The following is a 6,763-nucleotide window of genomic DNA, read 5'->3' on the forward strand; positions in this document are numbered from 1 at the left end:
ATATATATATATATATATATATATATATAAATGAATGATGGGCTTCTTTCGATTTCCATCTACTAACTCCACTCACAAACAAAACGTTGGTCGAGTCGGAGCTGTAGTGGAAGACACTTACCTAAGATTCCATTCAGTGGGACTGAACCCGTAAACCATGTGGTTGAGAAGCAAACTTCTTACCACATAGTTACGCCTGAACAAGTAAACCTACAATTGTTTCATGTATTTATTGTACAAAGAAACTGCCTCACAAAACCTGCATAAAATTTATGGCAGTCAATTACTAGGATACTGTCCATTATATAATCCTTTCTACTATAGGCTTAAGACCTGAAATTTGATGTGATGGGACTAGTCGATTACATCGACTCCAGTGTGTAACTGGTACTTAATTTATCGACTTCGTAAGGATGAAAGGCAAAGTCAAACCTCGGTGGGATTTGAACTCAGAACATAGCTGCAGACGAAATACCGCTAAGCATTTCGCCCGGCGAGCTAACGATTCTGCCAGCTTATGCAAGGTCAAGTTGCTTATTCGGTTTATTACGACGTTGTTATGTGATGCTTATTGTGTATGGTTACTTAGAAAAAGTATTAGAGATATTTATCTTCTTTTCAGAAATTGAATGTCATGGAGACATCAGTTAGAGAAAGACTATCTGGCAGAAAGGAAACATCAGAAGTTGCAAATCGAGACTCAAAATCGCCATATTAGAAACTTAACGTCTATTTTTCTTTCGGTAAGTATATGGAAATTTTCCAAAAGATTCAGCTGGGTGTTGTTACCCCATACCCAGAAAGTGGTGGTGGTCTTCTCTCAAAATTTATCATTTAAGTATTTTTGATAAAAATAACAGTAAAATATAAAAGTTTTTTTCTTCTTTCTAAAAAAAAAATGTTTGATGAAATACAAGCAAAATTGTATATGATTATGAAAGCATAATGGAACATGATGGCTAATATCAAGCAAGATTTGATTTTGTGTAAATAATTTCTAATATAGGAACAAGGCCTGAAATTTTGGGGAGAGGGTTAGTCGATTGCATCGACCTCAGTACTTTACTGGTACTTTATCTTAAGGTGAAAGACAAAGACGGCCTCAGCGGAATTTGAATTCAGAACGTAACGACGGAGGAAATGCCGCTAAACATTTTGTAGGGATTCCAACGATTCTGTCAGATCTCTGCCATAAATTTTGTACATATGATAGCTTCAAATTTTGGCACAAGGCCAGCAGTTTTACTGGTGGAAGTAAGTCGAATACATGGACCCCAGTACTAAGCATTTTGTCCATTACCCTAACAATTCTGCCAGCTCACCTCTTTATAGATTTTGTACAAATAATAAGTTATTCATTTTCTGAATTGAACTATTTTACATACGCAAAACTATTCGGTCATTTCTTATCTATCATTATCCGCAAAGATAAAAACGGAATCTTCAGGAATATTGGTTTCACTTGGTTAATTAGCATTTTACATTTTTCATTAACGTAAGTAGAAGTTGACTGGGTTACATTTCATTAGTAAAACTCATTAAAAATGCTGGCGCATGTTAGATACTTCCTCAGCACTCAAATTTATTCCCTTAAATATCAGCTAACTCGATCATGATAGCATGACTAATTTCTATACGTGTTTCACTCAGTGCACAATTTTGGTTCTGCAGTTCAAGTGACCTTTGTAACTGCCTGTCAATGCGACCTAATTATAATGCCTAATTATAATGACCTAATTATAACTGGCTATCAATGCGACCTAATTATAAGCTGATGGTTGCAATACTTTCTCCCATGCCTTATGCTTTTCTCTTTGTGTACAAGAGCTTGAAGCATCTCGGTTCACTCTTACAAAATGCTCCCAAACAGCTTTATAAGACTGTCTTTATAGTACAGTCAGATATAGCAATCCAGCACACACTGGACTTATTTACCAATCGACAGCGAAGAGTTTCAGTTCATGTAATTAACTCGTCTTCGTCATTTTGGAGTCCTACGATATGAAGAATACAATTTATCTGAAAATATCTGCAAATGATTCAAGCCAGCAACTTTATTTATAACATTATATATATATAAAAGTGAGATTGTGTGTGTGTGTGTGTGTGTGTGTGTGTGTGTGTGTGTGTGCATATGTATGTGAACCCGCATAACTACTGAAGTTCACAACTGATTTTCTCCAAACTGGGAACATACGTTACTTATGTTCTAAAGATGGTCTTAAACTCTTAAAACTTTTCACAAAATGAGTAACGGGCCCTTTGGGAGCAGAAAACACCTTTTCCTGGGTTACGTGGAAAAGGGAAGTAACTCTGTGAAATAACTTTAAGAAATTGATTGTCTCCCTTATATGCAGCGCGATTAATCCGCTGAAAGTTTTTCATCTTTTTAAAATATTGATATTAATGTTTTTTATTGACATTTAATTAGTAACACGACAGTGTCATCTCAGTTATTGTATCTATTTCTTAAAATTTTCTAGGACATTTACCTTTTTTATTGACATTTCCTTATTAACGTACAATTGTCAAAATCATATTTCTTGACATAATGTCTCCAAAGAGGAGATCCTCCATTAGTCCAAAAATTATTACAATCTCAATTGGCTGTGTGAAAGAGCAATACTGGCTCCAAAAAACAGCACTGTAAGTAAAATTAATGAGCAGCTGCTGTAGTACCTTCCTGGAAGTCCTCACATCTATAAGTCAGTTGAAACAAATCCAGAAAAGGTGGTAATTTATGCAACAGAATTTCTCAGGTTATTGAAGCCTCCGGGACTACCTCCCAATAGATTGGAGCTTATAGTGGGAACTCCAGTAATTGAGGATTTTGGATCCCTCAACGCTCTGCAATGGGACATGCCTGGTGGTAAAGAAGATGGTGCCACATGTTATTGAAGCCACATTCTCTCTAGATGTGGAAAAGGAGCATTCCATCAGGAGCAAAAATTTCTTTTTCATTCAGAAGAGTGCAATTTCCTATTCGTATCAGCTTGGCAATGTCTATCAAATTATTCCCGCTAACAACGCACTAAGCCATTATACATTATTTTTTCAAGTACTACATATTCCCATGTGACTGCATAGGCTCAGTTTATGTTTCTTATTCTACGGCTACACCAGCAATCCAATGTCAACCTGCGCCTTCTGCAACATTTCAACAGTTCACTTCCCCGTTGCCGTCTCTCATTGCAGCCCCTTTCAGGAATGTACCCATTTACGTACAATATCTCCATTACACCTACATTCATCCCACTGTCAACCGTACGATGGGTTGTGTTACCTGCAGCGCCGACTGCCGCAAATGAAATTTTGCTGGGCGGTACATACATACATACATACATACATATTACAACCAACAGTTATTCGTATTAGTGTGGGGTCTTTTAAAACTCTAGTAACTTTATTAGGCATTTTTTATTAATTTGTCTTGGATCTATTTTTATTTTTGGGTCTTACATGTCTAAGTACCCTGAGCAAACTATGGCTTTTAACCATCCAAGTGTATCACCTTTTAATTGAGAACAGAGTTAGATGAGTAAACAGGTAAGGAAGTGATACAGTGAATTTCTTTCAAATTTATGGCCTTCGTTTGCGTATTGGATTTTGTTTTGATTTGTAGGCGTAATGGGAATATCATTTTGTGTTGAGAATTAAATAAAGATTCAATCAAGAAAATGCCACAAAATACTTTCAGTTTTACAAATGATATATTTCATCAAGGTAAGTAGTTACATTTTTAGTTTCATAGAGGAAGCGAAAAAGTGCCTGGATTTATGATTGGAGCGTTACAGATTCACAAAATTCAAGCAAAAACTTCTAAACTATTTTCTTTTAAAATCAAAATATTTCAATATCGTATTTTATTTATTATCATATTTGGGAATGATCATCTTTTTCCAATTAAAAGCATGCACTATTTATTTGATCTTCATTTTAATTTTATTAATACTTTTTTTTATAGTTTATTTGTCCGTAAATGTTCTTTCCATTTGGAATATGCAGGGCAAAAGGAGACACATGGAATAGAGAAACACTGAAGAATTGAGAGAATGTGTGACGAAAGAACTTTGACTGGCAAATAAACTAAAAAAAAAAAAAATAATAATAATACGGATCTTTTCTATTTGGCTGGCAAGATTTCAAGAATCATAGTTTTATTGAAAATTTTAAAATTTGGTACATTAATGTAGTTTTCCAAGCTGAAGTACTGGTGTTTTTTCACTTTTTCCAGAAAAATTGGAAAATACAAAAAAAAAAAAAAAAGGTCATAAAGGTTTAAAGTTTGATCATTTTCAGCCAGTCAGGATTTGGAAGCTGTGCGTGACTGCACATTTTGTCAACATTCAGCAAATAGCACTTGTGTTTTTATATGAAACCGTAAACAAATGGATTACGTACAACATGTAAGCCCTCATAACTTCTTTATTTTTTGGAATGTTCAGAAAATTTTTGCGAATTTGTATTCTACATGCGAGAATTCATACCATTAGGCAAAAATAAATAAATAAAATAGTGGGGGTGCGTGATTTAAGGTCTATTTAGCTGTTATTTTTAGCACACTTCACAACCACCTGAATGATAAAAAACGAGAAAACAACACGTATTTTGTAGCTCTGAGCATTCAATATGCATTTAACGAGATAAACAGCACATAACAAATTAAATATTTCTCAAAATAAGAACCTTGTAGCACAAACTTTAAAGATTTATCCAAAAACCAAATAGCATATAACAAATTAAATATTTTTACAAAACAAATATCTCAACAATCTTCTCAGGACCACCAACCTTAACTGGGTAACGGAGCAGGTCCTCCACACATACTTCCCTAGCATAGCTGTTATAATCAACAGCTGTGCAATGGATCATCCCCAGCTCTTCGACACAAAACCAGACTGAAGTCAATTCCTTAACCCACGAGTAAAGGTATAGTCCTTTGACCCATAGGCTGGTGTAACGAAGTTGTATTCTTGGAGATATGCTCTACTCTTACATTATCAGAACGCTCATTTAATTTCACTGGGAACCTTACTACATTGTCTAAAAGGAGCAACGCTGTGTCTAGCACTGTACCTTTCTACAGCTGGACATACCCCACCAGAGAGAGAGAGAGAGAGAGAGAGAGAGAGAGAGAGAGAGAGAGAGAGAGAGAGAGAGAGAGAGAGAGAGAGAGAGAGAGAGAGAGAGAAAAGTTTGTAAACTATTCCTCTCAGTTCATATTTGAACATCATAGCAGAGGTAAATTAAATTTTACGTAACGCTTTCGATTTTCGGAGTGATACACTAGCAGGGGCTTTAATTTCGTGTCACTGGCGGCATGTCTTCCCTGATGAAATGTCGGACAATTTTGGAAACTTGAGATCCTGGTGATGATTTTTCTTCTCGAGAAATAGAAGCCCTAGCAACACTAGCAGGGGTTGGTAGGAGCGATCCGCCCCGGGCTGCACTTTTCAGTCAGCTTTAGGCAACACGTGTTTTTTGTGGGGTCCAGGGCGGCAAGCAGAAGGGCCGCACACACTCTAGCTACGCTGGTGTCTTGCAGGAATGCACGTCCAGAAAAGTAAAATTTCGTCAACGTTGTATACCTGCATTGGTGTGTTGCTCCCTTTAGCAATACTTCTTTGTTTTTCTATTTGTTTAAGGATAATTAGCAAGAAACTCTGTACCAAGACTGACAGTTCAACTTTATGTTGTACAAACTCATGTGCTTCTTTAAATCTCTGAAACCAACCTTTACTAGCTAGAAAAGGTTATTCGTTAGAAATTTCACCCTCCTTTGACTGTAAATCGTCATACAAACTTTTGGATTTTCAAAATTATCATCGTGCTTATCAGCACCCTACTTCGAAACTTATTTTCGATCCTTACAATCAAGATACTTTAAGCATTTCATCAGTTAACTGAGCAGCTTCTTGGGCTCTTAATTTTCCCCTTATTGTAATGTATTGTGCTTACTATAGACGTTGCAAGCTTTAATGTTTTGGCAATTGGTGCCTTTTTCTCCCGCATCAAACCTTATTTAAACATCAAATTTTATACCAAGTGGAATCCCTGTATGGTTCGTTTTCACACTTGTGTCTTCAGTTCCACTTCATAGCTTCTTTCCAGAAATCTTGAATTGTAAATAAATCCAATAATGGTAGCAACCAGCAATCCGCAAAACAAAAAATAATATATATCTAGCAACAGGGGAGTATTGCTTTGTGAGAACAAAAAACTTATTATTTTCTATGTAAGAAAGGATGCCGATAAAAAGATGAAAGGGAAGAGGGATGAGGTAGGAATTACTACTGAGTGATCATTGTCAGTTGAAAGCTTATCAGCTCCATGGACACTTCACTGTTGTATCACTGACATAAAACTCCACAGTACACATACCATTGTGTTGACATACAACATGTGTAGCTTCAGACAATGCTACCATGCTGATAACTATTACGGTTGTTACCAGCTGGTTATTCAAAAGTGAGTGGGTTGGTAGTATTGGTGGATTTGGTGTTGGTGAGAGTGGGTGTATTGTTTGGTGCTGGCAGTAATCATATTGCTCATGTTGTATTTTAGTAGGTTATTCATCTCAAATCAATCATCATTGACCTAAGATCAAAGACATTTCAGTTAACGCTTAAAGTACACTAGAGAAGTACATCGTCCCATGTAATTGTCTTTCTTTTTAGTTAGGGCAAGACTTCCTTTTGTACCCCCATCCCCCCTTTTTTTATTTCATTTTTTTCCCCTACGGATTCCCCCTTTTCAGCTACGT

This window comes from Octopus bimaculoides, chromosome 10 (assembly GCF_001194135.2).
Source record: "Octopus bimaculoides isolate UCB-OBI-ISO-001 chromosome 10, ASM119413v2, whole genome shotgun sequence".
Taxonomy (NCBI): domain Eukaryota; kingdom Metazoa; phylum Mollusca; class Cephalopoda; order Octopoda; family Octopodidae; genus Octopus; species Octopus bimaculoides.